The sequence below is a fragment of the Leopardus geoffroyi genome, chromosome A2 (assembly GCF_018350155.1).
Source record: "Leopardus geoffroyi isolate Oge1 chromosome A2, O.geoffroyi_Oge1_pat1.0, whole genome shotgun sequence".
Lineage (NCBI taxonomy): Eukaryota > Metazoa > Chordata > Mammalia > Carnivora > Felidae > Leopardus > Leopardus geoffroyi.
Window position 1 is genome coordinate 7,309,748 of NC_059331.1, and position 23,036 is coordinate 7,332,783.

Here is a 23,036-nt window from a genome sequence, read left to right on the forward strand (position 1 = left end):
CCTTTGGCTACACAGAAATGAAGTATTTTATACAGAAACAAATTAAAGGTGAAAGTAGCAAAACAGTTATGCATTGAAGAGATGCGTAAAACACACTTGATAACGCACATAAGCAATTCTTGGTAAATGTACTAATAAATCAGGATTTAAAAGGACCTTTATTAACTTCATAACGACCACCCACTGAAATCCACATCACGCAGGACAATGGTAGAAACTTTAGAACTGTTGCTGAATAACTAAACATGCCTGGTATTGGTGCTGTCCCACAACTTAGTATGGAAACCCTGGCTCGTATTATGGCATGATTTGAAAAATAAAAAATCGAAATAAAAATACAGCTGTATATAGAGGAATTTACTACATAACAAGAGGGGAATTTCGAATCAGTAGGTCAAGGATAGTTTATCAATAGATCATACTACGGTTGTCTGTAGTTCTCAAGAGAAGGGAGAAATGGATCCACTATCCCACACTACTATCCTACGAAAATACATTCATAAAATATCACCGAACGTAATACATTTTGAAGAAAATTACAAAATCTGTAGGTAATCTAGAGTTTGAAGAGAATTTTTAAGGCAAGGCGGGAAACCCAGAAATCACTTGTTAAAAAAGCGTCCTCTGGGACCACTCCTCCGCCCCCACCCCCAGCCTTGCCTTTCTGGCTTCTAAACACAGAACGGGCCTGGCTCCAGCCCCATTCGACTCCCTCGGGCCAGAACCCGCCCTCTGCCTTCGGGCTGGGCCAACTCCTGGGCCCTCAGCACCCACGGATGACGACACTACCGCTTCCGGCCTTCAAAGTGTCGGGCGTGGCCGCAGCCCAAGCCCTGGAGCCCCGCCCCTTGCGGCGAGAGGCAGGAAGCGGAAGTGGCGTCACTGGCCCGCGGCGGTCCTTGTCCCGTGGCCTAGCGCCTTTCCGAGCCTCTCCTCTTGGTCGTCTTGCGGTGCTTGGCGTCGTCGGTGAGGCCGCGTGCCAGGAAGGTTCGGATGCAAGGAGGGCGTTAAAGGACAGGTGTGGCCCGGCCTCCGAGGGGCCTCCTTAAAGAGGCCGGGTCCCCTCCGCTCGCCCCCTTCGCGGCCGCTGGCGCCCGCGTTGGGCCGGCCGAGAGGAGCCACCGGTGAGGGCGCACCTGCGAAGTGTTTTCGGCCACGGTGCCTCCTTGTTCAAACTCCTCCTAAGTAACCTTTGTGACTCTTCTCCCGGAGAATGAGAATTTCCGCTGGGCAAGTCAGGTTGGCCCGGCCCTGCGGTGGTCACCGCCCTGTCGCTCCTGGCTGTCCCGGTGAGGCCTGGGGAAGCGTTGGTTCAAAGGTCCCTTCCTCTAGAATGCAGAAAGACGTTTCTTGCGAGCATTTGGAATGTGTTTGCCGGTTCTTGTTGAGCGTCCCCTACGGGTAGAAAGAAAAGAGACTTGTTAGGTTCGAGGGTGTGCATATTTCTCTAGATAAATACGAACATGTGTAAGCCACAAGTCATCCTTCCAGGTGAAAGTAAGAATGCTCAGCTGTCTTGTCCTCTGATCGTCCTGGGGCCCTGCCTCCCCCACAAACTATCAGAAGAAGGGCCTCCAGGAGAAAAAGACGTTATGGGCGTTATAACGCTGGTTCCAGAATGACCGAGTTTACCCTTAACAAGATGTGTGGACTAAGTGTGGTCTTTGCCCTCAGTTTTTGTGCTGTAAAATCTGAAGCTTTCAACAGAATTTGATCATCCACAGTGAATGTTGGTTATAGTAGTTTCACCCATTTTGACCGTTTTGCATGTTTGCTCTCTGCATAGCAATACATTTTTACGGGAACTGTTTGAGAGTGTAAGTTGAAAATGAAATGCATACATGATACTTGACTTTTAAATACTTGGTAATGTTTCTTGTAAAAGACGTTATCCTGCTAAAACCACAGTTCTTTCTTTGACCCAGGAAGATTGAAAATGAAAATGCCTCTTAAATCTGCTCCGTGTAAAAGCTGAACTTCCCCACATTATTCTAACATAAGTTTTTGGTGATTTTTGGATCTAAGACCCAGTCAGTTTATATATGATGATTATTTCAGTCTTTTAGTCTTTTTTTTTTTTTTTAAGTGTGTTTATTTTGAGAGAGAACAAGTAGGGTAGGGGCAGAGAGAGTGGGGGACAGAGGATCCTAAGTGGGCTCCGTGCCGATTGTAGAAAGCCCAGTGTGGGGCGTGAACTCACAAACCGTGAGATCATGACCTGAGCCAAAGTTGGAGAGGCTTAACCGACTGAGCCACCCAGGCCCCCCTTTTAATCTTTTTTAACCTACTGTATTCCTGTTTGTTTGTGCATTACATTGGCTTTTTATGAGTCTTATGTGTTCTTTTAGAAAGTCACACATTTTGAAAATTCTGATTTTATTTTTCACAATATTTTTAGATGTTTCCTCCATTTCTTGTATTTTCTGTCAACTGGTAATTGGGTCCAGAACAGAGGGTGGCAAACTTTTTGTCTGGAAAGGTCCAGAAAGTAAACTACTTGATGGTCTGCAGGCCATAAGGTATCAGAATTACTCAGCTCTGCCTTTGTAGTTTTCAGGCAGTAATAGATCTGAGTCAACAAATGGGGATAGGTGTTCCAAGAAAACTATTTAGCAATCAGCCTTGTGACCAACGTGTGCCAGTTCCTGATGTAGAGGCTTCAAACATCATTTCCAAATATCCTATAGGTGATGTTGTGTACATCAAATTGCATTCCATCAGGAAGACTTGAATTTATACCATTCCTCAGATGCCCAGTTTGATTGCCTGCTTAAGTTAGTGATCACCAGAGCTCTCTGTTTTCAAGATAAACTTTTCCTTTGGAATAACAAAAGTCACATATGGGGTGACTTTTTTTTTTTTTTTTTTTTTTTTGAGGGAATACACAAGCACGCCCACTTGGGGGAGGGGCAGAGGAAGAGAGAGAATCTTTAAAAAAAATTTTTTTTAACGTTTATTTATTTTTGAGACAGAGAGAGACAGAGCATGAACGGGGGAGGGTCAGAGAGAGGGAGACACAGAATCTGAAACAGGCTCCAGGCTCTGAGCCGTCAGCACAGAGCCGGACGCGGGGCTCGAACTCATGGACCACGAGATCATGACCTGAGCCGAAGTCGGCCGCCCAACCGACTGAGCCACCCAGGCGCCCTGAGAGAGAGAATCTTTAAAAAAAAAAAAAATTTTTTTTTAATGTCTATTTATTTTTGAGTGAGAGAGACAGAGTGTGAGGGGGGAGGGGCAGAGAGAGAGGGAGACAGAATCAGAAGTAGGCTCCAGGCTCTTGAGCTGTCAGCACAAGAGCCCAACGCGGGGCTTGAAATAGTAGACCGCAGACCTGAGCTGAAGACGGATGACCAACTGACTGAGCCACCCAGGCGGAGAGGGAGAGAATCTTAATCAGGCTCCATGCCCAGGCTGGATCACACTCTTTCTAAAATAATACAATATAATATATATTATATATGTAATATTACATAATCATACTCTAAAGTTAAATAATATTTATTATTACACTTAATGTATATATGCTTTAAAAAAGATGTTTAACCAACTGAGCCAACCAGGCGTCCTGGGTTTATTTTGATACTCATAAGATTGAGTATTTTTGAGTATTCTTTCTAAGTACTTTTTTTTTTTTTTTTTTTGAGAGAGAGAGAGGGCACATGTGGCGTGGGGGGAGAGGGAGAGAAAGAATCTTAAGTAGGCTCCATACTCATCACAGAGCCTGACACAGGGCTCCGTCCCATGACCCAGAGATCCTAACCTGAGCCAAAATCAAGAGCCAGATGCTCAAAGGATGAGTCATCCAGACACTCACTAACAATTGCTTTGGTTCTGTTAATACATGTGTGAGTAAATTTTTGTGTATAGTGTTTCACATTTGTGGGGGTGTGTTTCAAGGTAAGGGTAAGCTGTTCAGGTTGGTTTTCTTGGTCAAAGGGCAAGTATACAGGGCCCCCTGGATGGTTCAGTTGGTTCAGCAGCCACCTCCTGTTATCAACTCAGGTCTTGATTTCAGGATCATGAATTTAAGCCCCATGTTGGGCTCCATGCTGGGCCCAGAGCCTACTTAAAAAAAGAAAAAAGGACAAATGTACATACTTTTAGATGGATACTATAAATTCTGTTAGAAAATTATTGTGGCATGTGTCAGTTTGTGAATCACCTTTTTAAAACTTCTAAAAATTAAGGAGAAACATAAGGAAGAAATTTTATTTATATTGTCTGGGCACTTGTTTCAAAAAGAATATTGTGTCCATTTTTATCTGAGTACTCAAATGCCTTTGCAGAAGTACAATGTTTTGCTTTATGTTATAGTGTGTGCAAACATTTTATGTGAGACTTAAGTGGTTTTTATGGTGTAACTCTATTTTTGTCTTCCTTTTCTTTGTACTGTACTGTAACATTTTTGGTAGTTATAGAAATTGTCTCACATCCCACAAGGGGTCATTGAGTTCCTTTAATAAACTAGACTGTGTTCTTGGGACAGGGAAGTAATGGCCATCAAAACATAGTACTGCCACCATACGGCTTCTAGTCTATCTGAGAGTACAGACTTCAAGTGAATTCTGGCAAGTTTGTGACAGGAACATAAGTATGGCACACTATGAGGTGGTAATACCTATTGGGAGGGATTGATACAGATTATATATGTGTGTGTGGATATATTTATATATTTTTTAATGTTTATTTTTGAGAAAGACACCACGAGTGGGGGCAGGGGCAGAGAGAGAAGAGGACAGAGGATCTGAAGCAGTGTCTGCACCGACAGCAGTGAGCCCCAAACTCATGAACCTTGGGATCATGACCTGAGCCAAAGTTGGACGCTTAACTGACTGAGCCACCGAGGCGTCCTGGGAGGGACTGATATTTAACTTCTGAAGGGAAGCAGAGCAGGATCTACCTAGGCAGATTTTGAATGGGGCTGAGGATTTGTAGAGTGGGTAAGAAGGATGTCAGGTGAAGGGAACTTCATGAGCAAAATACAGCTTAGTGTATTTCTTGAACTGATGGAAGAGTGTTGGGAGAAGGTGAACAGACAGCGAGTGGTGAGAGATGGAGTAGAGGACAAGGGCAGGACCAGGGGAAAGAGTAAGGCAGTCTAGCCAGTATTCTAAGGCCACCGACACTTCTGAAGTACCTAAGCAGGGGAATGATTTGAATCCATTTACAACATAGATAGAATTCACTAACTCCCACTTTGGGAATGGATAAGAGTGAGGGTATGGAGTCAGGATAGAATTTTAGGATGTGTAAGTTTTATCTTTATTTATTTATTATTAAAGAAATACTTTTTTTAATGTTTATTTTGAGAGAGAGGGAGGGAGCAGCAGAGAGATCTAGTTTAAAGGGCTCAAGGGGCACCTGAGTGGTTCAGTCGGTTGAGCATCTGACTTCGGTTCAGGTCATGATCTTGCAGTTGACGACGAGTTTGAGCCCCACGTCGCGCTCTGTGCTGACAGCTCAGAGCCTGGAGCCTGTTTCAGAATCTGTGTCTCCCTCTCTCTCTGCCCCTCCCCCGCTCATGCTCTGTCTCTCTCTGTCTCAAAAATAAATAAACATTAGAAAAAAAATTTAAAGATTTTTTTATTGAGTCTTCTCGAAATGTTTGTTAGAATTCATCAGGGAGCCAGTTGATCCTGCTCTTCTGATTTTTGGGAGTTTTTTAAATTACTTGATGCAAAAATGAACAAAGCTTCTAGAATTCTAAATAAAAAATGTTTTTTAAAAAAGGAAAAGAGTTTTATTCCCGATGCCTTGGATACACAGTTTTCACCAAAGCATGGTAGCTCCAGTAAAGGAACATTTAGTGTAGGGTTGTATAAATCTTTTACATAAAAGGTTGCAAATTATTAGACAAAGGACATTTCAGAAAGCTGCAGACCTTCCTGTAAGACTCTAGTATACACAGGGCCATCTGACTTTAATCTTATAGGAACCAGGAAACTTTCTTCTTTTTTCTTATCTTTTGTGTTTGGAATGTTTGGTTTTCTTTCTCTTTTTTTCTTTCTTTTTTTTTCTCTTTTTTTTTTTTTAATTTACATCCAAGTAGTTAGCATATGGTGCATTAATGATTTGACAAGTAGATTCCTTAATGCCCCTTACCCATTTAGCCCATGCCCCCTCCCACAACCCCTCCAGCAACCTTCTGTTCTCCATATTTAAGAGTCTCTTATGTTTTGTTCCCGTCCCTGTTTTTATATTATTTTTGCTTCCCTTCCCTTAGGTTCATCTGTTCTGTGTCTTGAAGTCCTCATATGAGTGAGGTCATATGATATTTGTCTTTCTCTAACTAATTTCGCTGAGCATAATCCCCTCCAGTTCCATCCACATAGTTGCAAATGGCAAGATTTCATTCTTTTTGATTGCTGAGTAATACTCCATTGTGTATGTGTACCACATCTTCTTTATCCATTCATCCATCGATGGACATTTGGGCTCTTTCCATACTTTGGCTATTGTTGATAGTGCTGCTATAAACATGGGGGTGCATGTGCCCCTTCGAAACAGCACACCTGTATCCCTTGGGTAAATGCCTAGTAGTGCAATTGGTGGGTCATAGGGTAATTCTATTTTTAGTTTTTGGAGGAATCTCCACACTGTTTTCCAGAGTGGCTGCACCAGTTTGCATTCCCACCAGCAGTGCAAAAGAGATCCTCTTTCTCCGCATCTTGCCAACATCTTTTGTTGCCTAAGTTGTTAATGTTAGCCATTCTGACAGGTGTGAGGTGGTATCTCAATGCGTTTTTGACTTGTATTTCCCTGATGATGAGTGATGTTGAGCATTTTTTCATGTGTCGGTTGGCCATCTGGATGTCGTCTTTGGAGAAGTGTCTCTTCATGTCTTTCGCCCATTTCTTCACTGGATTATTTGCTTTTTGGGTGTTGAGTTTGATAAGTTCTTTATGGATTTTGGATACTGACCCTTTATCTGATATATCATTTGCAAATATCTTCTCCCATTCTGTCGGTTGCCTTTTAGTTTTGCTGATTGTTTCCTTCACTGTGCAGAAGCTTTTGATTTTGATGAGGTCCCAGTAGTTCATTTTTTTTTTTTTTTAACATTTATTTATTTTTCAGACAGAGAGAGACAGAGCATGAACGGGGGAGGGTCAGAGAGAGGGAGACACAGAATCTGAAACAGGCTCCAGGCTCTGAGCTGTCAGCACAGAGCCTGACGCGGGGCTCGAACTCACAGCCCTCACGGACCGCAAGATCATGACCTGAGCTGAAGTTGGCCGCTTAACCGACTGAGCCACCCAGGCGCCCCTAGTTCATTTTTGCTTTTGTTGCCCTTGCCTCCAGAGACGTGTTGACTAAGAAGTTGCTGTGGCCAAGATCAAAGAGGTTTTTGCCTGCTTTCTCCTTGAGGATTTGGGTGCATCAACTTTTAAGGGCAGTAGGTACAAAGCAGTAATCCAAATGCTTTGGCATACTAAGATCTCCCATTATGTGTCATTTCCATTTGATGATAGAATGCTACTGCCTGTGCCCAGTCTCATAAGATAGGCACGTCAGACAATACCCAGTTCATGACGGGACACTAAATCCGCTTGGTCACTTGATGTCTCATGGTTACTTATTTAGTCTCTGCCATGTATTTATTAGTGGTAAGCCATAAGTTGTTCCTGAAAAGAGTAGGTGTATGTAGAAGAGGTCATAGATTTGCTCCAACCTACAAGACTATGCCACGAATCTCCTTCTCATGGTTGCTAGGGACTACCAACAACTTCCTATTTACTGTGGACAATTCAAGTGCCTTGGGAAATGATGGCTCACAGGGATTAAGTGCTTGAGAAGTTTGTACTGCTGCCAGAACTTGCTGCAGAATGCTCTTACTCTGGTCACACTTAAATCTGGAGGCCTTATAGGTGACTCTGTAGATGTATTAAAGTACATCCAAATGTGGTATATGTTACCTCTAATCAAGAAGTTGTGTCAGTGGCACCTGGGTGGCTCAGTCGGTTAAGCATCTGATTTCGGCTCAGATTATGATCTCAGTTTGTGCATTCGAGCCCTGCCTCGGGCTCCACACTGACCGTGTGGAGCCTGCTTGAGATTCTCTCTCTTTCTCCCTCTCTCTGCCCCTCCCCAACTCATGCTTTCTCTGTCTCTCAAAATAAATAAAAATAAGTTCTCTGTCAAATGGTATGCCTTTTGGTGGGGGAGCAGAAGGCATTACGTACAGTAACTTGGACCAATTCCTCGTGGGGCTGTCTTGACATACCTGCCCCTGAACTTGGTTGAGTTGGTATACCACTCCTTTGTGCATGTTTTATAAAGATGTGTAAAGTGTCTGCTACTTTCATTGGATCCAGTCCCCGTAATGTCCACATGGTGGACCATGTGTTGTGTTGTGGAAAGTCAAGACCTTTGAGGACTGTGTTTTGGCAGGGTACAGGAGAATGGACACAGCCCTGGGCCAGTGCTGTGGAGGTACACTCTCGGTCTTGCCAGGTAAAAACCAGATGCTTCCAGTTATTTTATGAAATTTGTATGGAGAAAAGGGCGTTACCTACATCAGTAGCTGCATTCCAGATGCCAGAGTTGGTGCTCGTTTGTTCCAGTAATGATACTGTATTTAGAATCAGCATTACTAATCTTGTTTCCCAATACCTTTGAGGAAAGGGTGGCTTCTGGGCCTTCAGCATAGATTGACGAAGGAGGTCTGTGCAGGCCACACGTGATATATACAGGCAACATTGCTGTCTCTAGGATTGGCTCCTTCATGTTATGCCAGGGAAACTTTGCCTTATCGTCATCATTAACCATAGGTCAGCATGGAGTCCAAATTTCAACCATCCTACCAAAATAAGCTGTTAGAGCCATCCCCAAGTTCATGAGCTAATATGTCAAATCTAAATTTTCTAGTATGTACACCCATGTCTTTGAAACAGCTCTTACATGATACTCTATCCTCCTTGGTCTAACACCCTAAAATCCATTTTCACACATGTTCCTCAAGATTTTTATGATACATGTTAGTGGAGTTGGAGTTATTTTTGCAGCTATTGTCTTCTACCTTATAGTTTATACCTGTCCCACGGGATTTTGTATTAATTGTGAATCTAGAGACACAGCAAGTGGTTGTGGTGGATCTTAAGGACAAGCATTTCCTTGCCGAGTATCTGCACCAAGTGAGATTATCAAAGCTTTGTCAAGTAGAAGAAGGCTAGTCTCCTCAGAAACTAAGGGACAAGCTACCTTCCTGACAAGAGAGGTTCAGTGTCTTGTGGCTTCCTAGTCATGCGTTTGATCTGGGTCCCAGTAGGTGTCCCCATTTCAAAGTTCACCTGTCATTTTTTTTCCTGACTAATACCTTCATTTTCACATCAAAAACTAGATGAGACTGACCTTAGCTGCTGTTGTACAAATACATTTGATAAATAATACAAAACATGGGTTCTCTGAAAAGATTCATAAAACAGACACATGTTAGGCACAGTGTGATTTGGAATTGCTCCTCTGCCAAGGCAAGAAGGAGGGAACAGACCTGATGGACTTGAGTGTTTCCCACCAAGACACTGTTGAGAGTACACAGTATTTGAAATGTATTCTGAGGGGTTTTTGGTCAAAACCTTGGCATTCTCTTTCTTACCTTTTTGTATCAAAGGTAGACCAACCAGTGGTTCTCTTTTCTGTCTCTACCTTACCCAGAAACCAACAATGTAGTGTATGTGTGTGTGTTATAACCCTTTTTTCTTGCATGCTTGATTGATTTCCCATATCACTTATGAGGTGATATATCAATTATTAGTCTTTTCCCAAGGGAGTGTTGGATCTTTAAGGTCTAGTATACTTTCTGTATACGGTGCTCATTTGTGCTCATTGCCGGGTACTGGGATGTGATTTCTTATTCATAGAAAGAATAAAGGAATAAGTTCTGAGAGATGAGAGCTTAAAAGGAAGCCCAGAGCTTCAAGGTTCTGCAGCATCCATTAAGAAAAAAGTTTAAGTGTGTCAACCAAATAAAATATTTCATTTTTTTCTTTTCTTCCTATGCCTAACAACAGTCTAGACCAGGGCTAATGCAAGTGTAATGTGTAGATGATATATAATTAAAATGTTTTCAGTGCCCACGATAAAGTGAAAGAAGTGTCATTTTTTTTTTTAATGTTTGTTTATTTTTGAGAGAGAGAGCGACAGAGCACAAGTTGGGGAGGAGCGGAGAGAGAGAGGGAGACACAGAATCGGAAGAAGGCTCCAGGCTCTGAGCTGTCAGCACAGAGCCCAACGTGGGGCTCGAACCCACAAACTGTGAGATCGTGATCTGAGCCGAAGTCGGTTGCTTAACCGACTGAGTCACCCAGGCACCCCAAAAGTGTCATTATTTCTAAGAATATATGTTATTTTACCAGATATATTCTTTTTTTTTTTAAGTTGTATTTATTTTGAGAGACAGTGCAAGCAGGGGAGGGACAGAGCAGAGGGGAAGGGGGACAGAGGATCCAAAGCAGGCTGTGTGCTGACAGCAGAGAGCCTAATACGGGGCTCGTACTCACAAACCATGAGATTGTGACCTGAGCTGTAGTCTGATGCTTAACCAACTGAGCTACCCAGGTGTCCGTTTACCAGATATATCCTAAATATCATTTCAGCATGTAACCAATATTTAGAATTTGAGGTATTTGACATTCTTTCCTTCAAATTCAGTCTTCAAAATTCATTGGACACTAAATTTGGTCAGATATACTTCTCTTTATATCTTACAAATTTTACCACTGAAAGACTGAATTAAAAATCCAAGTTATCTCAGGGTTGCCTGGGTGGCTCAGTTGGTTAAGCGTCTGACTCCATTTCCACTCAGGTCATGATCTCATGGTTTGTGAGATCGAGCCCTGCATCGGGCTCTGAGCTGACAGCAAAGAGCCTGCTTCGTACTCTCTCACTCCCTCTCTCTCTGCCCCTCCCCTGCTCACGCTTGCTCTCTCTTTCTCTCAGTTGATGTTACTGATACTGCTATAGGGCATACCATTTTTAGTGTGTTTCTCATATATCATCTACACAGAGCCAACGTATGACGATTGATGACTGATAACATTTACTGATTAATGGTAAATACAAAACACGACTCCAGATTACCCGGTGTCCATGGGGATGGCTGTCTGTACTTGTATTCATAAGATACCCTGAAATGGTCTTGGTGTCAGAGAAAGGAATGTCGGGTAAATTATTCTGTCACCCTTACAGGATGGCAGCCGTTGATTTGTCCTCTGGTAAGTCCTGTTGATACCCCTTGTTTTTAATAGACTCAGCTTTAGATCACCCTTGCACAGTGGTCTGGGCCTGAGCAGTTATGCTGCTGGCCCTTTAAGGAGGAGTCAAAATGGGCCAACGACTGTGTTTTCTAAGTTGTCTTACTGATATGTGTACATTGGGAAGAGGTACCACATAACTTTTTTATTAATTATATTGCTTTGGGCAGAAAATGAGTCCCATTTCTCGGGGCTTAAATTTCCTTCCCTGTCAAATTGACTTACTCTTTTCCTCACGGGCAGCATGGATCGCTATCCCCTTTTCAGTTCTAGGTGAGACGAGACCACGCTGGCATCCTATAGCAGTAGTCTGTGTTTGCGGGAGATTTCTTGAGAGTTTTGGGAATTTCACACTAGAATAGAAAGACTTCTAGGCAGGTGAATGCGAGAATTATGGTCCTCTCTGGGTATACGTGGCTTCTTTGTTTTCTTCTAGGTTTTCTTTCTGCCTTCCTGAGGAAAAGATAGAAGTAGGAAGGATGGTGGCTGACTGGCTGAGAGATTGTTCTTGGCTAGGCAAAAAGTATGTCCTTGTACAAAAGGACATATCCGTATTCACCAGATGGACACATTTCCTTCCAGGTGGACCGATCTCCAGAGCTTCTTAAAGTCACTCAAAGACTGAGTGTCTCTTGAATTTCCCCACAGAATAGAACCTTTCATATTGGTGGTACGGGAATACTCTGAAAATAATTTGAGCGTTTCAGTAAGTACTAACTAAACTTGACTCTCATGATGGTGACCTTTTTTATCTATCGTGTGCTCTCACAGATGATATGGAAGATGGAGGTGTGCTTTTCTCAAAGAATTGATCCATTCACGACCATTTATCGAGTGTCTACAGTGTGTTCGGGCATGTGCTGCATTAGAGGGAAATAAGAAAAGAGCTCCGAGTCCAGGTATGGTGAGACAAGGTCATGTTTAAGAGTTTCCATTGAAGCCATGTGACTGGAGTGAGTATAGGTATTTAAGATATTTAGAACCATTGACCCTTGGAGTATGAGAGACCTTGAAACTCTGTATTACTGTTTCATCCTTGTTCCAGTGAACATTGATGATGTTCCTTGATCCAAGCCGTTACACGTGTGGTTATTTAGGATTCAGTGACCTTTGGTGATGTGCCTGTGGACTTCACCTTGGAGGAATGGACTTTTCTGGACCCCTCTTAGAGAACCTTACGCAGAGATGCAGTACTGGATGGAGAACTCCCAGAACCTGAGTACGGTGGCTAAGGCTGCCATTATTCCTATAGCCTGCTGTTGAACGGATACATATTATTTCCTCATTGTGTTGCAGGATGGGTGATGTCAGATCTGAACACAAGTGACACACAGTTGCTTCACTGATGTGTTCTAATCCAGTGTGGGTGCTGTCAAAATGTGGTCTTTGGACAGACGGGATCACCGTCTCTGTTAGAAATGGACATTCTCACATTCCACTGGCATCTGTTACAGTGGTGGCAAGTGGGACCCAGTCATCTGTTTTTAACAAATAGTCCACGTGATTCTGATGCACACTAAAATTTGGGAACCACTGGTTAATGGTTTCTCTATGAAAGTGAAAATCTCTTTGTTGCCCTTACTCTATTTCCTATCTCAATAAAAGTGTTAGTGCGTTGTAAATGTGTGTATAAGCCTGAATGTGGGTTTCCAGGCTCAGAGGGAACCAGTCTTTTCAGGGTACAGAGTATATTTGCATTTTTTTTAATTAAAAAAAATTATTTTAAGTTTATTTATTTCAGTAATCTTTACACCCAATGTGGGGCTCAGACCTATGATCCGGAACTCAAGAGTTAACACATTCTTCCAACTGAGCCAGACAGGCGCCCCTGTATTTGCATTTTTATCTCATTTGAAATAATTTTATTGCTGTCATGAGTAATAAAACACCTGACTCATAGGAAGGTTGGTTATCTCTTGCATGAGTCTCTCTTCCATTAAGATCTCTTTCTCCATGAATAGGTTATCAACTCTTTAAACACACTTTTATCTCATGGTTGGAACAAGAAGAGTTGCGGACAATGGAGAGAGATATTCCTCAGGGTGAGTGTGAAGAACATCCCTCATCAATAAGAAGTTCAGTATGTTTGGAAATGTAACAAGAGGCTTCTTACGAGGTATGGTTGACATATGACATATTAGTTCCAGATACGACATAATGATCCCATATTTGTATATATTTTGAAATGACTACCACACTAAGTTTAGTTAAAATCTATCACCATATATAGCTACAAAGTTGTGTTTTTTTTTGTGATGAGAACTTTTAAGATTATTCTTAGCAACTTTGAAATATAAAGTACAGAGGCGCCGGGGTGGTTCAGTCAGTTAAGCATCTGACTCTTCATTTCGGCTTGGGTCATGGTCTCACAGTTTGTGGGTTCAAGCCCCGCATCAGACTCTGCGCTGACGGCACAGAGCCTGCCTGGAATTCTCTCTCTCTCTACCTCTCCCCCACTCACTCTCTCAAAAGTAAATAAACTTAAAAAAAAAAGAAATCTAAAATACAGTATTATTAACTATCATCACCATGCTGTATATTCCATTCCCATGACTTATTTTATAACTAGAAGTTTATACCTTTTGACCCTTTCACCCATTTTACTCAACCCCCACCCCCTCCTCTGGCAACCACCAATCTGTTCTCTGGATGTTTGAACTTTGTTGTGGTTTTTTGTTTCGATTTTTTTTGATTCCACATACCAGTGAGATGGTATTTGTGTTTTTTTTACTTATTTCACTTAGCATAAAACCTCAAAGACCATTCATATTGTAAATGGCAAGATTTCTTTCTTTTTATGAGTGAATAGTATTCCATTGTGTATATATACCACATTTTCCTTATTTCTTCATCTGTTAGTGAATACTTAAGTTGTCCCCATATCTTGGCTGTTGTAAATAATGCTGCAATGAACTTGAGGGTGCATGTATCTTTATCAGTTAGTGTTTTTGATTTATTTGGATAAATTCCCAGAAGTTGAATTGTTGGGTCATATGAGAATCCTTTTTTTTTTTTTTGTTTATTTTTGAGAGAGAGAATATAAGCACAGGAGGGGCAGAGAGAGAGAGAGAGAGAGAGAGAGAAGGGGACAGAGGCTCTGGAGCGGGCTCTACGCTGGCAGTGGTGAACCCAACATGGGGCTCGAAATCACAAACCACGAGATCATGACCTGAGTTGAAGTCAGCTGCTCAACCCACTGAGCCACCCAGTTGCCCCAATGATCGTTCGATCATTCTGTCTGTCTGTCTGTCTGTCTGTCTGTCTATCTATCTATCTAACATGTAGAATCATCACACTAGTCTGTTCACTTTATGAAAGTTAATCATGGTATACATTTAAGAGTTTTTGTAGTTTCCTTTATTTTTTACTTTACATCCAAGTTAGTTAGCATATGGTGCAATGATGATTTCAGGAGTAGATTCCTTAATGCCCCTTACCCATTTAGCCCATCCTCCCTCCCTGTTTTTATATTATTTTTGCTTCCCTTCTCTTATGTTCATCTGTTTTGTATCTTAAAGTCCTCATATGAGTGAAGTCATAGGATTTTTGTCTTTCTCTGACTAATTTCACTTAGCATAATACCCTCTAGTTGCATCCACGCAGTTACAAATGGAATGATAGTTCTATTTAAATTGTTCGAGGCCATATGGTATAAGTAGGTTTAAACCTGCCCTGAGTTGATGGATGCTCCATATCTCATTGAACCAGTCTCTTCGTCCTGAGAATAGGTTAGTTCAGTTAAAGATTTGTGTCTTATTTCAGGAGGCAGTGATACAGGTGGGTTACCCAAGTTAGGCCTATATGGTACAAACAGTTGGGTATTTAATAAGAAACATTTCTGTGGAAACAAAAGAAAATAAAAAAGGTTAATGGTTGGAGTAGATTGTAATCCCAGTTTTTGAGTGCTGAAGGTAGCCAGTCAAGATTTCTAGATGCCAGACTTGACGCATGTTCAGATGCACTGAGGGCAGGCAGTATATAAGCTGATGGCTTTTACTTGTTTGCAATTTGAGGGTCTCTGGTGATCGGAGTGGCCCACATGGCAGCAGGTATGAAGATGGTCCAGCTGCTGCGGTGATGTCTCTTTTTTATCAGGTTCTCTCACCTTAGCTGATATGGCTTTGTGCCAAGGGCAGTTTTATTTCTTAATGATTCCAAGTTATAAGGGTAGGGGAAAAAGCTGGAAATGTTTGTTTGGAGAGTTGTAGCCAGATACTGGAGGAAACAAAAAGAATTTAGTATCCAGTCTAGTTTACAGATAGGAAACAAAACCTTAAAGACAATTAACAACACTAGAATTTGATACCCACAGAGGTGTATTACTGAAATGCAATTTTTTCTCTATAAACAGTTACCCCCATTTGTATCAGATAATTAAAACAACACTAATTTATTTGTGAAATAAGTTTTGTCTCATTAAATTTGGCTTGGTTATTTAAGTGCAGCAAGAATACTGATTGACCATATAGGCTCCTTTAAGTCTGCTTTGATGGAACTTTTGAGAGAGCAAGGGAGGGGCAGAGAGAGAGGGAGAGAGAACATCCCAAGCAGGCTCCACACTGTCAGCACAGAGCGCTGTGTAGGGCTCGAACCCACAAGCCATGAGATCATGACCTGAGCTGAAATCAAGAGTCAGATGCTCAACCAACTGCGCTACCCAGGCACCCTGAGATGTAACTTTTAAAAGCCTCTTCAGGCTAAGAAGCCAAGGCAGGAACTTGCCATAGACTTGGCTTGCAATACCTATAGGTTTGGGTGAATTCCTCTCTTCTTGAGATCCCCCAAATATGGTGAAGTTCTTTTGCTTGCCAGAAAGTGATCTTCCTTACTCACCTGGAAGACTGCTGGGAGCCTTGTAGGCAAGGTACCAGGCCGATTCTCCCAAGGGGCTTGTTTTGTTTAAAAAAGTTTTTTTAATGTTTATTTATTTTTAGAGAGAGACGGAGACAGAGCATGAGTGAGGGAGGGACAGAGAGAGTGAGGGAGACACAGAATCCGAAGCAGGCTCTAGGCCCTGAGCTGTCAGCACAGAGCCCAACACAGGGTCATGGACCGTGAGGCCATGACCTGAGCCAAAGTCGGATGCTTAACTGACTTAACCACCCAGGTGCCCCTGCGAGGGGCTTTATTGGTTCCATAAAGTCCATCTTAATTCGTTAAAACTGTCTGGTAATTGAATCTATGAGTATCATTCTCAAATATGACTTTCTACTTAAAGCCTTGGTGATAATGACCAGTGTTTCCAGTTGTGTCCCATTATGTGCAAGTGGAATAGATTCTTAACGAACCTACGCAAATAAGTATATTGCCCTGAAAATAAAAGTGCTCACTGAGGGGCGCCTGGGTGGCGCAGTCGGTTAAGCGTCCGACTTCAGCCAGGTCACGATCTCGCGGTCCGGGAGTTCGAGCCCCGCGTCGGGCTCTGGGCTGATGGCTCAGAGCCTGGAGCCTGTTTCCGATTCTGTGTCTCCCTCTCTCTCTGCCCCTCCCCCGTTCATGCTCTGTCTCTCTCTGTCCCAAAAATAAATAAACGTTGGAAAAAAAAAAAAAAAAAAAAAGTGCTCACTGAGAGTTTCCAAATTCTGGACAATTCAGTTATGGAGAAAAAAGGTAGATATTTCATCCTTGTTCACAAATGTATATATCTTACCAAGTTGCTGATAGGTTAAGAGAAAAAGGTTTTCTTAAATCTGGAAAAATGAAAATGTGAAAGAACTATAACAGTGTTTTACATAAAATGTCATAAAAATTATAATTACACTCACAGTTCATTCAGTGCCTCATGTTTTTATTGTTTGGCTTGAATCCACTTTTTCCATTAATTCTATAAATTTTTACCCAGTTCAGTTTTAGGATCTTACAGTTATTAGAAATCTGTACTTGTCAAAAATTCCTTTTCATGAATCTCCTTGAAAATGACCACTTTTATAGACACTTGCAAAGCAGTGCAGTAAAACAGTAACTACGTATAAATGAAAGAAGACTTTAACCATTGCCATTTTTAAGGTCAGATGAAAGTTGATTAAATTTATCAGGAAATTTGGTTATTTCTGTGACACATTTTAAGATAATAACTAGAATTATAAGTGACAGCATACAAGTTTATATCAGGTTTTTAAGAATTTCTTATAATTTCTTATATTAATAATGTATTTGTTATAACTTGTATTAATTACATTTACCCACAGTATAACCTAAGAAGGGTTATTATGTATTTGATATGGTTAACATACCATTTAACCTATTTAGTTTAATCTCTCTCTTATAAGGAAACAGAACAAATCTTTTGGGGTGTTCCAGGAGCCCTCTGGAAAAATGCCAGGTGAGTTCAACATTAAGACTTCACTTAGAATTTGAATTTTGGAAAGTTTGTCAAAAATATCAAAAGGTTTTGGGATGCCTGGCTGGCTCAATTATTAGAGCATATGACTCTTGATTCAGGGTTGTGAGTTCCAGCCCTACATTGGGTGTAGAGATTAAAAATAAAATCTTAAAAACAAGGTTTTAAAACAGTTGGTCAAATAAGGTAATTCACTATGAAGCAATACTTAATTATCCATTTAACCAAAATGACAATAAAAGATTTTAGAGCCAAATATAGAAAGTTACTTACTTATGAGCAAAACTCAGCTATTGAGAAGACTAGGTTTACTTAAGCAAAGGCCTGAGGACAAAGATAACATGAAGCACAATAAGTTATTTTGTAACGTAGAATTATGCTTTTTCAAAAGGTAAATTTAAAACTAAAAGCACAAAAAACGTCGGTGATCTCTAATCAAGAGCACACCAGTAATCCATGAAAACCAAATTCTAACTTTGTAGCAGTGTACTTTTTAATATTAAAATTCTTTTTACAATTTTAATTAGATCCACTCCAATCTTAGCCAGTTTGACCACACGTAAAATTCTTTTCCCAAGATTCCTTTTTCATAAACCTTCTACAACTATCTTTTTTACATTCAGATTTTCTATTTTTTCAAAAACGTTTACTTATTTTGAGAGAGAGAGAGAGGGACAGAGAGAGACACAGAATCCAAAGCAGGTTCCAGGCTCTGAGCTGTCAGCACAGAGCCTGATGTGGGGCTCAAACCCACCAACCACGAGATCATGACCTGAGCCAAAGTCAGATGCTCAACCAACTGAGCCATCCAGGTGCTCCCCTCTTTTTTCTTAAAACAAAATTATTTTCATTTCCCTTAACAAACATGCATTGTCATACCTAATACCTTTCATACACAAAGACATATTCTACCTTCCTTGCATACCTTGCTTTATTATTTCTAGTAATTTTAATTAGGTTTCTATGGGTTAAAAATTCTAATTAAGGGGCGCCTGGGTGGCCCAGTCGGTTAGGCGTCCGACTTGAGCCAGGTCACGATCTCTCGCTGGTCCGTGAGTTCGAGCCCCGCATCAGGCTCTGGGCTGATGGCTCAGAGCCTGGAGCCTGTTTCCGATTCTGTGTCTCCCTCTCTCTCTGCCCCTCCCCCATTCATGCTCTGTCTCTCTCTGTCCCAAAAATGAATAAACGTTGAAAAAAAATTTTTTTTAATTCTAATTAATATACCTATAGAAACTTGAAGTATGGGGCGCCTGGGTGGCGCAGTCGGTTAAGCGTCCGACTTCAGCCAGGTCACGATCTCGCGGTCCGTGAGTTCGAGCCCCGCGTCGGGCTCAGGGCTGATGGCTCAGAGCCTGGAGCCTGCTTCCGATTCTGTGTCTCCCTCTCTCTCTGCCCCTCCCCCGTTCTGTCTCTCTCTGTCCCAAAAATAAATAAACGTTTGGGGCGCCTGGGTGGCACAGTCGGTTAAGCGTCCGACTTCAGCCAGGTCACGATCTCGCGGTCCGTGAGTTCGAGCCCCGCGTCAGGCTCTGGGCTGATGGCTCGGAGCCTGGAGCCTGTTTCCGATTCTGTGTCTCCCTCTCTCTCTGCCCCTCCCCTGTTCATGCTCTGTCTCTCTCTGTCCCAAAGATAAATAAACGTTGAAAAAAAATTTAAAAAAAAAAAAAAAAAAAAATAAATAAATAAATAAACGTTGAAAAAAAAAAATTAAAAAAAAAAAAAAAAAGAAACTTGAAGTAGTAAGCAGTTGTAAATTGTGGTATACCAGCATTCTTTAGATTGGTAAATTTATGAGTTAAGCTTATACTTCCTCAAAACACTTTGTAATAGCACAGTTTTTCAGTGTGGCACAGACAGGTTTACTAATAGCCCCAAATATCTTCTTTCTCTGTAATAAGAAACCAAAAGTAGGGGCACCTGGGTGGCTCAGTCAGTTGAGCGTCCAACTTCAGCTTAGGTCATGATCTCGCAGTTCATGAGTTTGAACCCCAGGTCAGGGTCTGTGCTGACAGCTCAGAGCCTGGAGCCTGCTTCAGATTCTAGGTCACCCTCTCTCTCTCTCTGCCCCTCTCCCACTGGTGTTTGCCCTCTCTCTCTCTCTCTCTCAAAAACAAAACATTAAAAAAAAAGAAAGAAAAACCAAAAGTAGATAAGCTGGTGTTCAGTAATTAATGTTTCAGTATTTTATCTTATTTGGAAATGATCTTGATGATCTAGATATTTAGTGAATTTCCCATCATTTATTTTAACTTAAGCAGAAGTTTTTTGTTTTAAGTAAACTACCCCCACTGTAGGGCTTCAGCTCACAACCCCAAGATCAAGAGTCACATGCTCTACCAATTGAGCCAACCAGGCACCCATAACTTAGCAAAACTCTTAAAGTTCAAGCTACCAAAGACAGTTGGAAAACTTTTTTTTTTTTTAATATTTATTTTTGAGAGAGAGAGCATGAGCAAGGGAGGGACAAAGAGAGGGAGACAGAGGATCCAAAGCAGACTCTGTGCTGAGAGTGCAGACCTTGATGTGGGGCTCGAACTCACAAACCGTGAGATCATGACCTGAGCTGAAGTGAGACACTTAACCGACTGAGCCACCCAGGTGCCCTGGGAAATTATTTTTATTTATTTTTTTATTTTATTTTATTTTTTTTATTATTATTTTTTTTAACGTTTATTTATTTTTGAGACAGAGAGAGACAGAGCATGAATGGGGGAGGGTCAGAGAGAGGGAGACACAGAATCTGAAACAGGCTCCAGGCTCTGAGCTGTCAGCACAGAGCCCGACGCGGGGCTCGAACTCACGGACTGCGAGATCATGACCTGAGCCGAAGTCGGCCGCTTAACCGACTGAGCCACCCAGGCGCCCCTGGGAAATTATTTTTAAATAGACATACCATAACACGTAATTATTGCTGAAAAATTCGCCTGAACTTTTATCCCATTTACATCTATCTAAACATTTGTTCCCAACAATTATGTTTAGATTCCCCACTTTAGAGATAGCATGAATTTATTTGACTATTAAATCCAGATAGAATACAAGTTATTTATCTACATTATATTTAATGCTAATAACTCTGAAGACATGCCTGCTTTAATTAAGCCAAATGTAAACTAGGTTTTATTTACCAAAATAACCCCATGTCATGTGAACTGAAATGACATATAGAAACTAAATTTCTTGAGTTTTAGGAATACTTCATAAGCACTTAATTTTAATAGTTTTTTTTTTAATGTTTTTGTTTATTTTTGAGAGAGACAGAGCATGAGCAGGGGAGGGGCAGAGAGAGAGGGAGCCACAGAATCTGAAGCAGGCTCCAGGCTCTGGGCTGTCAGCACAGAGCCCAACGCAGGGCTCAAACTCACGGACTGTGAGATCATGACCTGAGCCGAAGTCAGACACTTAACCAACTGAGCCACCCAGGTGCCCTATAAGCACTTAATTTTAAACTAATTAAATAGAGCTCTTTTACAAATTAATTTTGGCTATTCTATCAAGAGGTAGAGAAAGGGGAAAAAAAAAAAAACCTATATATCCATAGACATAAACACACAGACACAGAGACCCTGTTACCTCCTGTGGTGTTTACATTTCAAAGGCATGGTAAGATTTACATCGTTAAGGGGCAAGGATAGAAAATGTAAGTTTTCTTCTAGGAGTTTTAGTCCCTCTTGATTGTTGGTTTAGTGCTCCAAATAAAGTATAGTAGTGCAACGCCTGTAATTAGGCCCATAAAAAGTAATTCTCCAGGGACACCTGGGTGGCTCAGTCAGTTGAGTGTTCGACTCTTGATTTCAGCTCAGGTCATGATCTCACAGTTCATGAGTCTTGAGCCCCGCATCAGGCTCTGGGCTGACAGTGCGGAGCCTGCTTGGGATTCTCTGTCTCCTTCTGTCTCTCAAATAAATAAGTAAACATTTTTTAAAAATCAGTCTGTCAGTCCTTGTCCAGACTCAGTTTTGAATAAGGCCTTTTCAGAGTTGGAACAGGTCAGGAGACAAAGAGTGAAGTGGTGACACAGAAACCATACGCCTGTTGTATTTTCTTTCTGGTGGTGCCATTGGTTTCCTGTTACAAGGCTGTTTCACTCTTCTGCGTTAGGATACACACTCCTGGCATGACCCGCTGGTTCTGTGGTTACAGATGGAGGTGTACCATTTTCCTCACCTACAGGAATCCTTTCCTTGTGCCTTTAGCTCAGAGCTTCTCCTTGGGCAGGGACAGTAGCCTTGTAGTGCAGTTCACCCTCCTTAACTCTCTTTGGCCTTAAGGTGTGGAGGGAGGACCCTTATGCACAGTATTAGTCCATGAAGGCCCTTATGGTCTGGTAGTTTCTTTAAATCATATGGTCTTGAACACCTGCCCTGGGGAGATTGTTGGATTACTGCAACCTTTGGGCCAGAACCTGCTGGCAGGACAGTGGTGAAGCAGGATGCAAAATCACATAGCAGGGCAGCAGACCTCTGGCAAGTGGTACTTCACTCCCAGATGCCATTACCCTCCTGAGTGAGGTGGTTAGTAAGCAAGCTGAAGGTAAAGGATATTCCTTGGTTAATTGCAAGGGCAATACTGCAGTCCTGCTGGCTATGCCAGTTGTTTTGTGCTGGTCTCAGCCTTTCAATAACCAATATTCTAGTTGGACTGGCCCTTGGGGTTGCAAGGCACCCTTCAGCAATAACCATCAAGAAAGAAGACCTAGAAATTATACAGCTCACCTGAGGCCACACAGCAGGGTCTCAGGTAGAAGAGAGAAAATGCAATGGCCTGGCATTCTCCTTTTATCAGACTTGAGGGTGGGGGCCTGTGTTTCACAGGCTTATTCTTTATTGGTGGATTTAAGACATAAGAGTAGGAATTTTGAAGTATGGAGAAATCAACCGTGTTTCTAAAATAAAGGGGCGTCAGTCAGAAGAGGTGGCCTGGCTCTTCAGTCATATAGCTGGTAATATGTTTACTCTGGTAGCCATCTTTCCAGTGGATGCCTCTTTGAAATGGATGCCTCGGCCATCAAACCTTTTAATTTTATTTATTTTTAATGTTTATTTTTGAGAGAGAGACAGGGCACAAGCAGGGGAGGGGCAGAGAGAGAGACACACACAGAATCCAAAGCAAGCTCTAGGCTACGAGCTCTAAGCACAGAGCCCGATATGGGGCTTGAATTCATGAACTGTGAGATCATGACCTGAGTTGAAGTCGGCTGCTCAACCAATTGAGCCATCCAGGCACCCCTTAAATAAACTTTTTTTAAAAAAACAAACAAACAAAAAAAAGATACGAGGACAGTTCTGAGACAGCATCAGTTGTATAGACATTTGCATTATAGAGGTCCCAAAGGAAACACAGAGGTAGAAAGCTTATTTGGAGAAATTATGAATGAAAAGTTCCCTAACCTGGGGAATGAAACAGACATCAAGGTCTAGGAAGGACAGGGAGCCCCAAAA

At 41.8% G+C, this 23,036-nt stretch overlaps 1 long non-coding RNA gene across 4 annotated transcripts in view; it reads left to right on the plus strand.

Annotated features, from left to right (window-relative positions):
• The first annotated feature begins 850 nt into the window (after positions 1-850).
• The window catches only part of LOC123605240, a 33,643-nt gene continuing 11,457 nt past the window's right edge, over positions 851-23,036 (plus strand). The window contains exons 1-6 of one of the 4 annotated variants that reach the window (XR_006715679.1): positions 851-1,289; positions 11,009-11,216; positions 12,027-12,208; positions 12,301-12,479; positions 13,217-13,297; positions 17,525-17,577. This is a non-coding gene — a long non-coding RNA (uncharacterized LOC123605240). Of the gene's footprint in view, positions 1,290-11,008; positions 11,217-12,026; positions 12,209-12,300; positions 12,480-13,216; positions 13,372-17,524; positions 17,578-23,036 lie in introns of all 4 variants that reach the window. The other 3 variants (XR_006715678.1, XR_006715677.1, XR_006715676.1) reach the window with 3 other exon arrangements.